A 14,016-nucleotide genomic window follows, 5' to 3' on the forward strand; every position below is an offset into this window, starting at 1 on the left:
TTTTTTGGCAGGGCAGTCCTTACATTACATTCAAGCCTGTCAGTAAAGGAAGGACTGCGAAATGTCCCCAGTGGTGGTGTGAGACCACAGAAGATAAGGTAAGCAAAAAAAAAAAAAAAAAAAGAAGGAAAAAGCAAAAAAAGAAAAAAAGGGGTGGGAGGGGGGGTTGGGCTACATGTAGGGAGGGCTCTCTGCAGACCATCCTTCCAGCTGTCCCTACCTTACACCTGAGCACCTAGAAGCATCTGGGGAGGGCTGGGGGCGGGGTGGGGGGCGTGGCGGAGGGGGCCGAGCGCGTGCGCGGGACCCTGAGTCCCATCCCCTGTATCACTAATACCAAACCCATCTTGGGCTTTATTTAAAGTGTGGACGTCTCCATGGGAGTGACCGTCCAGCCACCCCCCCCCACCCCTCCTCCTAGCCAAGAGGAGGAATCTGGGGAGCTGATTGTGTGGGGGGGGCGGGGGGAAGGGTACCTGGGGAACGGGGGTGCGCAGAGTCCGGTCCCGACCTCCGCTTGCTGGGGTGGGGTGGGGTGGGAGGATTCCATCCGCCGCAGCAGCCGCGTACCGAGGGCGGACAGCCCGGCGGAGAGGGCCGGACTGCGGGGCGGGGCGGGGCGGGGCGGGGCGGCCGCGCGGCCGGCCCTGGGGCTCCGCGGTCAGCTGGTGCAGCCGCGGAGGCCGGCGATTGGCTGCCACGCGGGGCGGTGGGCGGGGTCGTCCTGGGGGGCGTGGCGTGGCGGCGCGCGCACGGCGGGGGCGGCGGCGGCGGCGGCGCGCGCGCGCACGGGCCGGCGGTCGGCGTTTGGCGGCGGCGGCTGTGGCGGAGAAGGAGCGCGAGGTTGGGAGGGGGGTGGAGGACCATGGCGGTGCGCGGCGGGCGGGTGTAGTGCGCCGTGCGGACCGAGAGAGCGGCGCGCGGATGGGGGCGCGGGAGCGGGGCGCTGGCGGCGGCGGCGGCGGCGGCGCGGGGTGCTGACGGCGCCTCAGGAACCGGCGGCGGCGGCGGCGGCGGAGCTGCGCTGGGCAGGTGAGTGCGGCGGCGGCGGCGGCGGGGGACCCGGATGCGGCGGCGGCGGCCGCGGCGGCGGCGGGGCCGGTGTCTGACTGGAAAGCCGGCGACTGTGCGTGCGTGTGTGTGCGCGAGTGTGAGTGTGAGAAGGGGGGGCTGCTTGCACCCCAGTTTCCTGTCAGCGCGCGCGCCGAGCGTGGAGGGGACTTCCCGCGCCGCCGGGCCCGCCCGGGGCTCCCCGAGGCCAGCGGCGCCCCGCGCGGCCTGGGCTCCGGGCCCCGCCGGGCCGTGGGCGCCGCGCGGGTGGGGTGGGGTGGGGCGGGGCGGGGCGGGGCGGGGCGGCCTTTGTCCCCCACTTCCCCCCCACCCTCTTACCCCCCGGGGTCGGGTCACCTCGGACACCCCGGGGCTCCCCGACTCTCTCATTAGCTGCTTCCTTTTTTTTTTTTTTTGGTTTGGTTTTTAAAGGAAATTAAATTGACACCGAAATGTGCGTTTTAGGGAATTCCGCACTCCTGGAGGGGGGGGGGCGGCGACCGACACCCCTTCCCACCCTCCACCCCCCCTCCCCCCCCCCCAGCGCCGGGGCCTGGGTTTCCAGTGCTCGAGTGCGTGCATGCATGCATGCATTCATTCATTCGTTCGTTTGTCGGTGGGTGGGCCGGGGCGATGCTTTAGTAAAGCCTGGGGCGGGGGGGGGGTGAGGGGGTGGGGGGGTCGGATAACCCATTGCCTTGCTGCCAGGGCTCCCGTCAGTGCCTCTCCTGGAAGCGGAGGCCCACTTGTGGGTGTAAGCTCGGTGTGTGTGGGGGGGGGGGGGAGGAGGGGTGGGTGGGTGGGTGCAGGGGTGGGGTGGGGCGGAGAAATACGTTTCTTTTCTGCCGGACCGCTCCGCTGGGCTCCTTGCTGTTCACGTCCACTGCAGTTGCTTGAACACAAACACCCGGCCCGCCCGGATTGGAGGATTGGAAACCCTAGTGCCAGTCGCGTGCTGGAATCCTGAAGTGTCTTTCCAGTGGTGTGTAAAGGGCCCGACTTGGGTCTCAGGTCCTAAGTGAGAGTGGTTAATGAAACCCAAGGGGATTCGGAATGGGTTTAGGATGGCTCGTGGTGAGGCGCCTTGAACTTGAGTTGCTTATTTATCTATTTATTTTTTTGGTGCTGGTCCTGGGGCTTGAACTCACGGCCTGAATGCTGTCTGTGCCTGAGCTCTGCTCCCTCTCATCTCCCTCCCCTCCCCACTCAAGGTGCTTGGCTCTACCACTTCAGCCACAGCTTTAACTTCCAGCTTTTTTTGGGGGTGGTGGTGGTGGTAATTAATTGGAGGTAATAAAAAGCTCATGACTTTCCAACACACGATCCTCACATCTCAGCCTCCTGAGTAGCAAGGATTACAGGCATGAGCCACCAGCTCTCTGCTTGAGATGCTTTTTGGTGTCTAACCAATCTTAAGTGACACTTGAGTTAACTTGTTACAGAGTATAAACGCCAGGAGAGTTTTGGAAACAGACTCCTTTTTTTTTCTGTATTGCTACATCCTTAAGGGAGTGACAAGTGCTTGTGTAAACATCTCTGTGGGCAGTCGTGCTGTCTGGTGAAGTCACCATAATTAAATTAGATGAGTACTTACTTATTTTGAAGTACTGATGGATGTTTGGAAATATGATTCCTAATAAAATCATCTCCAAGTCAGGGTTCTCAGCAGTTTATTAATCATTTGGGGATTTTTCTGTTACAATGCAAGGTTTTATGCTAAAAGCAGAACTATGTAAGGGACATTTTATTTTTAGAAGGCAGGTAGGGAACTAAAGTGAAAACCATTAGGTTTAAAACTGGAATTGTATTCACCTAAGTCAGTATCATTAAAAAAAAAAAAACAACTTTAATTTACACCCTGGTTCACATGCTGACGGGGTCATTCTCCTTCAGTGTGTGGAGAAAATCAAGTTGTTTTTTTTCTTTCCTTAATTGTTTTTCTTCAGTGCCAGCACTGGGACTTGAACTCAGAGGATGGACACTTGTCCCTTAGTTTCCCCCCCCCCCCCCCCCAGTGCTGGCGCTCTACCTCTTGAGCCACAGCTCCACTTCTGGCTTTTTGATGCCTAATTGGAGATGAATCTCATACGCTCTCTGGCTGGCTTCAAACTTCGATCCTCAGGTGTGAGCCTTCAGCGCCTGGCTCACGCAGACTTTTTCTCCATGGTCTTGCTTTGAACTAAGATCCTCTAGATCTCTGCCTTTTAAGTGGCTAGGATTATAGGCGTGAGTCACCATCACCTCTCTCTTTCCTCTATTGTTGAACCTGACAGTAGAAGCACTCGTAGCCAGTGTTGAAAGGTTGAGGGTCAGAAGTTACCTCTTGAGTTCTAGGCCTCAGCCTGGGTCAGGGTAGCAGGAGTTGGGCCTGGTGCTTTGCCCTGGCTTTGGGTTCTGAGTTTTCTGTGTTGGAGATTGAACTCAGGGTCTCATGCATGCAAGCGCTCTACCACTTTGAGCCATGCTCCTAATTGTTGTCCTCCCCCTCCTGCTCCTCCGTAGTTTCCAGTGACTTTGCCTTGACTGACTTTGAACTTGCACACTTTCTGCCTCCATCTCTTCAGTAGCTGGGATCTCACATGTGGACCACCAAGCCTTGGATTTTTCGTTTATAGACTGTGGATGTGTTTGCGGCAGTTTGGGTGATGGGAGGTCAGGAGGTGGATGACCGGAGATAACACAATAAGAAAGGACCTACCAAGTCCCTAGAGGATTTCCTTCTTTTCTTGAATTCTAAACAACCCAGTGTCTGAGGACTTTTCCTCTCTCTCTCTCTCTCTCTCTCTCTCTCTCTCTCTCTGTGTTTTACAGTTGTGGGATTGAACTCAGAGCCTGGGCACTGTCTCTGACCTCTTTTTGCTCAAGTCTGGTGCTCTACCACTTTGAGCCACAGCTCCACTTCTGGTTTTTGAGTGGTTAATTGGAGATAAGAGTTTCATGGGGACTTTTCTGCTTGGGCTGGCTTTGAACCTCAGTCCTCAGATCTCAGCCTCCTGAGTAGCTAGGATTACAGGCGTGAGCCACCAGTGCCTGGCTTTTTATCTGTATTTCTGAGTGAAATTCTTTACTTCCTTTGCTTTAAACATATATATGCTCAACATATATATTATATATATACACATACAGACATACATACATGCATGCTTGCATTCATTCTACCACTTGAGCCACTTCCAGCTTTTTCTGTTTATATGGTGCTGAGAAATCAAACCAGGGCTTCATGCATGCTAAGCAAGCACTCTACCACTACCACATTCCCAGCCCTTAACTCACATTTTTTTTTTTTTTGCCAGTCCTGGGCCTTGGACTCAGGGCCTGAGCACTGTCCCTGGCTTCTTCCCGCTCAAGGCTAGCACTCTGCCACTTGAGCCACAGCGCCGCTTCTGGCCGTTTTCTGTATATGTGGTGCTGGGGAATCGAACCCAGGGCCTCGTGTATCCGAGGCAGGCACTCTTGCCACTAGGCTATATCCCCAGCCCCCTTAACTCACATTTTTATCCATAGTCCTGAACTAGCAACCTCTTTTCTTTTTAATCCTCAAAAATGTTTTTATTATCAGGCTGGGAATGTGACATGCTGAGGCTATGGATTGCATTCTTTACAGTGATTGTGTGTGTGTGCGAGAGAGAGAGCGAGAGAGCGTGAGACAGACAGACACAGAGACATTCAATCAAATGCAGCCCTGATGTCCATTTCTCCACCTATTATTTTCGTAAGATGGTGTCTTTGTCCCTCCCCACCCTGCTTAAGTGAAAAGTCTACTACTGGTCACCCTTAATTCATCTATGCCTCTACCCCACGCAGAACGTGTCCTCAGCAAACCTCCACAATAGATTCCAAATACATTTACTTCACTGTATTTTTATCGCCACCATTTCAGTTCTTTCTGGGAGATTAGTAACTTTCTCACTGATCTCCTAGCCTCTGGTCTTGCTGATTTCCACACTGTCTGACCCATTATGGCTTCTTTTCCTGCTCCACTGGCTCATTCATTACGCAGATTTTGCCTTATTTTCTCTTTGGAGTTAGGGTCTGAATTACATAGTTGGAATGGTTTTGAACTTGCTATGTAGCCCAGGGTGGCCTGTAACTCAGATCCTCCTGCTTAGCAACCCCAGTGCTTAGAATACAGGTGTGTATCAACAGTCTTGACTAAGAATGGCACATGTGTTCAGGAGAATGTGTGTGTGTGTGTGTGTGTATGTGTATTTCAGAACTATTTGATTTAGAGTTACTGTCTTTGGGGATAGATAATCGTTTGACGTCTGTTACTTATTTGAGAGCTTTGTCTTGATGTTGAACCAAGACAGATGAGTCAGGACTTTTCCTCTATTGAAATCTAACCTGTGATTGAAGAAAGGTGTGGAACCTTCAGAAATACACCATTCCATTGTCAAAGTGGAATACCAAGGACATACCTAAGGAGAAGAAATTTTCTTCTCTTGTACTTAACTTGGATGTTCAGAAAAAGAAAAATGAGGGAAGTCATGGATATTCAAGCCAGCATGGGCTGCCTTTCCTCCTTCTATCACCAGATGGAGAATGAAGGGGTCCTTCAGCTCTCTAGTTTCCACAACAAACGAACAAAAAACTCACAGGAACTTGAAATCCAGACATGAATAGAATTCTAAGGAGCCCCACAAAAAGGAATGGAAGTTTTAGCAAACATTTAGTATAACAGTATAGAAGTAGGGAGGAATGGAAGAAAAGAAAAAGGAGAACAAGGCCTGTAATCCTAACTACTCAGCAGGCTGAGATCTGAGGATTGTGGTTCAAAGCCAGCCCTGAGACAGGAAAGTCCCTGAGACTCTTATCTCCAATTAACCTTCAGAAAATCAGAAGTGGAACTGTGGCCCAAGTGGTAGAGTGCTAGCTTTAAGCAAAAGAGCTCAGGAGTGGTGCCCAGAACCTGAGTTCAAGCCCTACTACCACCACCCCCTTCCAAAACAAAACAAAACAAAACATTTCTTGCTGCAAGAGATCCCAAATGGTTGCTCTTGCTGTGTGGCTTTAGGCCTTTAGAGCTGGAGAATACATGTGGTCACACCACCTAGCACCCCCTGATTACTAGAAAGCGCTTCAGGGTACCTAGGAGTTTGTTATCCTGGACCGTGGAGATGCCATCTAGGCCTGTCCAGCACACTGGACACTAGGTGCATTTAGGACTTCCTTTTTTCTTACCCACCTTCCTGTTCTCTTGTCTCTTTACTCTCTTCATGTCTCAAGGGAGAAGGCAGATCTGGACAGCCCCTGTCTATGTCTCCTTATCCTTATAACTGGACATCTCTTAGACAGTGGGAAGAGAGCAGCCATTCTGGTTTTCATGGTTCTGCCAATTTCCCTGTCTCCTCGTCTGTCTTTTCTGTCTCACTTTTTTTTTTCCTTCCTCGCTCCTCTAAACTCCTACCTTGACTTCCCAGAGTTTGGGAATTGGAATTTTCCCAGTGTCCCTTCTTCATTTCCTGGTTCGAACGGGCAGCTCTGTTTAAGGAGTGCCTGTAACAGTCCAATATCCGCTAGCGGTGAGATGGGCCACTATCTTCCTGCAGGACCTTTCCACTTTTCATAGTCTGTCTGGATTTTCCATATAGGGGGCCTAGCTTTATTTGCACTTCCTCTTTCACTGCTGCTTCTTGCAGCTAATCTGTAGTTGTGTGGACAGCTTCTGTTCTGAGTCACAAGCTTCTAGTTAAGTGAGGGAAGAGGACTGGTTGTGTATTTGGGATATGTTGGTGCCTTACTGGCAGGTGATATGATAATGCAGATTGCTTATCTGTAGTTTAGACCAGTCTTCTTCTGAGTCAGTGGACTAATGATTATTTTCTTTCTTTTTGTGAAGTAGTGAGTAAAGATTTTAATTAAAAGCCATTTCTGAAAACAATTGTTTATTTTATGATAGTACAGGTACTTGAACTGAGGGCTTCATGCCTTTTTTTTTTTTTGCCAGTCCTGGGCCTTGGACTCAGGGACTGAGCACTGTCCCTGGCTTCTTTTTGCTCAAGGCTAGCTAGCACTCTGCCACTTGAGTCACAGCGCCACTTCTGGCCATTTTCTGTATATGTGGTGCTGGGGAATTGAACCCAGGGCCTCATGTATACGAGGCAAGCGCTCTTGCCACTAGGCCATATCCCCAGCCCTGGGCTTCATGCTCTTGGTTCAGTTTTTTTGTCTCTTGGCTAGCAGTCTGTCACTTGATTTTGCTTTTTTCGTTTTTTGTTTTTTGCCAGTCCTGGGCCTTGGACTCAGGGCCTGAGCACTGTCCCTGGCTTCCTTTTGCTCAAGGCTAGCACTCTGCCACTTGAGTCACAGCGCCACTTCTGGCCGTTTTCCATATATGTGGTACTGGGGAATTGAACCCAGGGCTTCATGTATACGAGGCAGGCTCTCTTGCCACTAGGCCATATTCCCAGCCCAGTCTGTCACTTGAACAACAGCTCCATTTCTGGCTTTCTGCTGGTTAATTGAAGGTAAGAGTCTCCCGGACTTTTCTGTCTGGTCTGGCTTTGAACTAGGATCTTGAGATCTGTGTCTCCTGAGGAGCTAGATTATAAGCATGAACCACCAGCACCCACCATTAAAAGACATTTCTGAAAGAGGAGTCGCATTAAGGTTTTCTTCTTAACTTAGTAAGTAGCCAGGTGTTGGTAGCTCACACCTGTAATGTTAGCTACTTAGGGAGGCTGAGCTCTGAGGATCACAGATTGAAGCCAGCCTGTGCAGGGAAGTCCATGAGACTTATTATTATTTTGCCAGTCCTAGGGCTTGAACTCAAGGCCTGAGCACTGCCCCTGAGCTTGTTTTTTACTCAAGGCTAGCGCTCTACCACTTGAGCCACAGTGGTTTTTCTGTTTTTGTAGTGCTGAGGAATTGAACCCAGGGCTTCATGCATGCTAGGCAAGCATTCTATCGCTAAGCCACATTCCCGGTGGTCCATGAAATTCTTATCTCCAATGAACCACCCCAAAAGCCAGAATTGGAGCTGTGGCGCAAGTGGTAGAGTGCTAGTCTTGGACACAAAAGCTCAGGGACAGTGCCCAGGCCCTGAGTTCAAGCCTTAGGACTGGCACCAATAAAAAACCCTGAACAACCCTCTCCCCTACTCCCCTCCCCCTCCCCCCACAAAAAAAGACTTTAGTAAGTAGTAATAGGGACTGTCTTAAGAAATGTAGGGGATGACTAGGAGATGATGTATAAATGGCGTCACATGCCCTGTCACCTTTAGTAAAGCTGAAATTAGCTAGACTTCCCACATACTTATTGCTATCACAGGGTAACAAGAGAGCAATTTTGTCAGGGATTATGATCTGCAGTCCACCCCCTGTCCCTTCCCATGGTTACCTCCTGCCAGCCTGTCCATTTCATCCTCACCCTTAGTTCCTTGACACTCAGCTTTCCCAGGGACTGAGGCAGTTGTGGTTGCCCCACCATCCTCTTTACCCCGTTCCAGCCTAAAGCAGCCAACCTAGACATTTCCTCAGAAGATTGACAAATCCTACGTCTGGCTTCTCCAAAGTCCCAGTTCTGGGATCTTTCTGTTTCTCCTGCTTCTCAAGGATATACAGTCTCCTTGTTTTCTTTTTCTTTTCCTCTTCTCCCCCTCCCTCACTTCCGTAGAGACCGGGTCTTGGTATGTAGCCCAGGATGGCTTGGAACTGGAGATCTTCCTATCTCAGCTTACCAAGTTCTGAGATTACAGATACGTGCTATACCATGCTCTGCTTCTTATTTCTTTATTCAGGGCTCTAGCCTTGAATGTGGAGCAGTTGCCAGAGGCTGGCCCTTTCATAGCAACGTTGACCTGGAAAGTCCCGCCCCCTGTTTTGTGGTGTGGCTAGGCCAGGTGTGCCACCTGGGGCTGTTGCTTTCCCAGTCCTGTAGGGGATGGGGAGGAACGGCAGCATCTCTTGCCCCCACAGCTTGGTGGCCCAGCTGTTGCAGCCGCCAGTGAGTGGGGAGACCACCGGGCAAGTGCTCCTTTGCCTCGAGGGGAAATGTGATCCTGATTATCCTGCCTGCAGCAGGAGGATTACGTGGATTAAAGGAAATCCGTGGTAATCCAGAAGCTTTATTTCGAACTACAGTTTGACCACATTCCTGACCACAGTTTGTGCCTGCATCTCTAATAACTAATTTATCACATTTGCTGGTCGCAGCCCTTACCAGTCGCCGTCCTGTCATTTGAAGTCAGTGGCAGTTGTGAAGTGGCAGAAAGACAGGAGAGGAGGGAGGTGATGAGCCGGCATTGCATTGCCTGCGTGAGTTAGTGTTGACGGGAAACCACTGTGCTTGTTGGACCTTGAAGAGCTGAATTCCACGAATTCCTCACCTGCTGAGCCACTGGGAGGAATCTGTGACTGTCAGCAAGAGGGCAAACTCCATCTTGACACTTACTGCACTTATTGAATAATCAGCATTTGAGATTACTTGGAAATACAATTGTCATCTGATTTGGAGTTTTTAGTTTATTTATTGACTATTGCATAGGAATTAATAACTACAAGCCTTACCATCTGAACTGTGGGGTGCTCAGTGTGCCCCAGACAAGTCACACACAGCACCTCTGTGGTGCCTTTCTCTCTTAAATAAATACTTGAGGTATAAGCATTTATAATTATGTGGTTGTTTTTTTTTCCCCAATGGTGGGGCTTGAACTCAGGCCTTGGGTACTGTCCCTTGAGCTGTTGTGCTCAAGTCTAGCATTCTACTACTTGAGCTACAGCTCCACTTCTAGCTTTTTGCTGGTTAATTGGTGGTAAGAATCTCAGGAACTTTTCTGCTTGGGCTGGCTTTGAACATTGATCCTGAGACCTCAGCTTCCTGAGGAGTGGCAGGAGCCACCAGGGTCCAGCCCTTTTTTTGCAGATGTTTTGAAATGGGTTTTATTCTGACTTTTTCTATACAGTGAGTTTCAAGCATATTTTGTCTTGCATTTTGTGTCAAGTCTGAAGAAAGTCAATAAAGACTCTGCAAGCAGTTCAATGATGTTTTTATCATTGCATCAACACATCTTCCTCTTACCTTATTCAGAAATCACTGTTTTGCTGATCTCCTTCAGGAGGTCTAGTTCTAGTTCATTTTGCAAGGGGAAGAACCCTTTAAAAATGGGAAGATGGACTTCCTAATTTTCTTTTTTTTTTTTTTTTTTGCCAGTCCTGGAGCTTGAACTCAGGGTTTGAGCACTGTCCCTGGCTTCTTTTTGCTCAAGGCTAGTCTCTACCACTTGGGCCACAGCGCCACTTCTGGCTTTTTCTGTATACGTGGTACTCAGGAATCAAACCCAGGGTTTCATGTATCCGAGGCAAGCATTCTATCACCAGGCCATATTCCCAGCCCCAGACTTCCTAATTCTTAGTTGTACTCACTGAGTTTCCTAAAGGCTACTCACAGTATCCCTTGAAAAGAAATTGCAGAAGCCATCCATTCTTATGGAATGAATAAATTCTTAAGGAATTGTGTATTTTACATTGAATCAAAGCACTGGCCCAGGTGTATAAACAAGAGAGAAGATACGTGTCTTGTCTTTAATCGTGTTATGTTAGTGTTTAGTTAGATTGGGACAGATTTTAGCTTACTTTGCAGAGTTGTTGGGTTGTACTGTGGTTTGATCTCAGGATCTTGTGCTTGTTAAGCTCTACCACTGTATCTGGAAGCTCAGCACGGGGTCTTCCTGCCGCACAGAGCATCTTCTGAGAGTTCTATCACCAGCCCAAGGGAAAACAAAAACATTTTTGGGGGGATAGGTAGAGAGGCCACTAATGAATATTGAACCTCATGAGTGCTAGGCCAGTCTCAGCACTAAGCTGAGACTTAGCTGAGACACAGTCATGGTGACGGTGAAAAATAGGTATGACTTTACTAAGAGCTCAGCTTCCTGACTTTGTCTTTTTAAAGTTAGTAGTTGCTGAGGAACTTACTTTAAAAACGGTTACTTTCTAAATGGGTCATATTCCTTTTTCTCTAAGGCCAAGAACATGTAAGTCAGTTACTGTAGCTTTTTACCTGCCTAGAAAGTGTGGTAACAGCATTAACCTGTTTGTCAGTTGCCTAACAATAATTGAATGTGATTGCGGTATACCATGGACCAGTCAGTGAGCTGTCTTGGGTCAGTGTTCAGACCTTTGGAATATCCAGTTAGTTCTGCTGAGAGCAAGCTTTCCTGGTGCATAAGCTGCAGACTTCCTCAAAGTCATGGCACAGAGCCTCTGTGGTGTTGAACGTGGAGGCCAGGAGAAAAGGCCATCAGTTCCAGTGCATGAAGGCTGCGCTGGCTTTGCAGAGCTGTAGAGCTGGGAGCTAAGCACAGGGTCGGTCTTCTTGCCACACAGGGCATCTTCTGAGAGCTCATGCTCTGGGCCAGCGTTACTGACCCTGTGCTCCAGTCTTATTTCAGGCCCTCACTGCACAAGCACTTCCGCAGATGTTTAACCAATGAGTCTGGAGGGTTAACAAGAAACTAGCATGGCTCCTTCCTTCAGTACTGTTACCATTGGGGCATTTAGATTGGGATGATGGGAGGGGGTCATTTGTAAGCAGCATTGATTTGAAAACAAATGCAGGAAATTGTGTGTGTGTGTGTGTGTGCGCACGTGTGCACAATTGTGTATGTAGTATTGATTATGGAACCTGGGGCCTCATAAATGCCACTGAGTTCTATCACTAGCCCAAGAAAAAAATTAACTTTTTTTTGGGGGGGGGATAGGGGAGCACTAATGAGAGTTTAACCTAGGGCTTCATGAGTGCTAGGTAAGTCTCAACACTAAGCTAAACCCAGCCCATTTTTTTTCTTACTGTGTTATGATGAAATCTCAAATACATACGGCTTTTTATAAACTGAGGGCACTTGTTTGTGTTCTTTGTCATCAGTCACAGGTATTCTCACCTGGGCACCACCTCTTCTCTAACCTTTCTAAAACAGTAGTTTAATTGTCTCTTGGCACAAGTGGATGCTTTTTATTTAGCCAGAAGACTAGAGTCGTGGGTGTTTGTGTGTAGTTTAGAGTGCTTTAAAGATCTGCTTCATAGTTCCTTGAGGCTGGACTTTGGAGAAATCCAATCCAGGTCTAGCGTGTCACACCAGATTGGAATATGTTCTCTGTTCTATTTCCGGCATTTGCTAGTTTGTCATTAAACAAGGGATTTTTTTTTGATACATTTCTGTTGGCTAAAGAAGTGATCATGGGAAAATCCTCTTTTATATTTACCTGTGATATTAGAGTGTGAGTATTCACAGAACATTTATTGAGAGGATGTTTGGTGCTATGTGGCATCCTGGGAAAGCAGAGTTAAGAAGGCTTGTGGCTTCTGGACTTTGAGGAACTAAAGAGAGACAGAGAGACAAACAACGAATTCTTATGTATGTGGTTGATTCTGAGTGTGGGATGGGGGCTTCTGGGGGTCCCTGAGCTCTTGGATGGGGGACCTTCAAAGGTAAACTGTTTTCAGAACAACATTACGTAATTTCTCTTTGCCTTTTTGCTCTCAAGCCTTTCACAAGTATACAGCAGAGTTCTGTAGTCCAGTAAACTTGTGAAATCTCTGTAAAGGTGGTAATTTAATCTCACTGTTTTCTGTTAGGCCAAACTTTAAGGAAATTTACAAAAACAACAAAGTGCCACTCTTCTCAGTAACAATTTTCTTTTGAAAAATACTTTTTTTCAAAAATAGAAATAAATTGTTTGGCTGGGCATAGTGGTACATACCCTTTGGGAGGTTTTTGTTGTTGTTGTTCTTGTTTTTTTGCCAGTCCTGGGGCTTGAACTCAGGGCTTGAGCACTGTGTCTCTGGCTTCTTTGTGCTCAAGGCTAGCACTCTACTACTTGAGTCACAGCGCCACAGCTTTTTCTGTGTATGTGGTGCTGAAGAATCGAACCCAGGGCTTCATGCATGCTAGGCAAGCACTCTACCACTAGGCCATATGCCCAGCCTGCCTTTGGGAGGTTTTAGGCAAGGGCTCTTCAGGGATACCAGTACTACTAGGGCAACATAGTGGAACTTTATCTCAAGAAAAAGTTGAAGCAGACGTGGATTAGGAGAGTACTGGAACAGCACAGCCAAGAAATGGGCTGCTAGCTGACTACATCTGCGACAGGAACAATGCAGAGTTGGGAGACTTGCAGGGTTTGAGAGACAGAAATGGTTTTGTTGCTGTCTGTCTCTGGGCTGCTGGATGAAGGGTTGCAGAGCAGAGCAGAGCAGTGGCTCTCAGTGTTTACTTTAGCCTAGTTTGAAGTGTGCTCACAAGCCCAAGGAAAGGTGTCAGGTAGACAACATACAGGTCTGAAGCTCGGGAAGAGGCTTCTACTAAAGATAGGAATTTAAGTCATCGGCGTTTGGTGATAGTAAGCATCAGGGATTGGATAAGATTCCCAGTCATAATGTAAAAAGGACGAGAGGATGAATGAAGCCTGAGCCTGGGGTACTCAAGCAATTCACAGTTATTCTCAATAATGAAAAGAATTTTTTTAAATTAAATTTTGTTGACAAGGTGTTGTGCAAAAGGGGCACAGTTACATAATAGGGCAGTGAGTACATTTCTTGTGATATCTTACACCCTCGTTTTTCTTTCCCTTCCCTAGATCAGGTAGGCGTATATATAAAACCCAGTGTACCAAAAACATATACAGTAGCCACATGGCCTACGCCAGAGGAAATTCACCTAAATATAACGTCAACAATAGAGTTTGCTTATCCTGTCTTATATGATCGTATATACATAGCTGTTGAGCTATTGTGATCCACTGAGAGGTCTATTTTAGACCTTTTTATGTTTAGTAGTTGTTTGGGTTTAGATACATAATGTAAGATCGCTGACCCAAACCTGTGGGAAATACCCTTTGACAAAAAGTTTTTTGTTTCGCAGACCTGGTCTCTACTGCCCCCCTCCCCCCCTCGTCCCCCCCAACCTTAACAGTCATATATCAAGGAGATCATGCCCCTTTGTTTTCTGTGGTCTAGGCTTGTCTTGCT

At 48.4% G+C, this 14,016-nt stretch overlaps 1 protein-coding gene across 1 annotated transcript in view; it reads left to right on the top strand.

Annotated features, from left to right (window-relative positions):
- Positions 1-1,000: 1,000 nt before the first annotated feature.
- Pik3cb (phosphatidylinositol-4,5-bisphosphate 3-kinase catalytic subunit beta) overlaps positions 1,001-14,016 on the top strand; it is a 64,111-nt gene continuing 51,095 nt past the window's right edge. Inside the window, exon 1 of the mRNA XM_048334508.1 lies at positions 1,001-1,032. The gene's annotated coding sequence lies outside the window, so the exon portion shown is untranslated. The remainder of the gene's footprint in view (positions 1,033-14,016) is intronic.

The sequence above is a fragment of the Perognathus longimembris genome, chromosome 26 (genome assembly GCF_023159225.1).
Source record: "Perognathus longimembris pacificus isolate PPM17 chromosome 26, ASM2315922v1, whole genome shotgun sequence".
In the NCBI taxonomy this organism is placed as follows: Eukaryota; Metazoa; Chordata; class Mammalia; order Rodentia; family Heteromyidae; genus Perognathus; species Perognathus longimembris.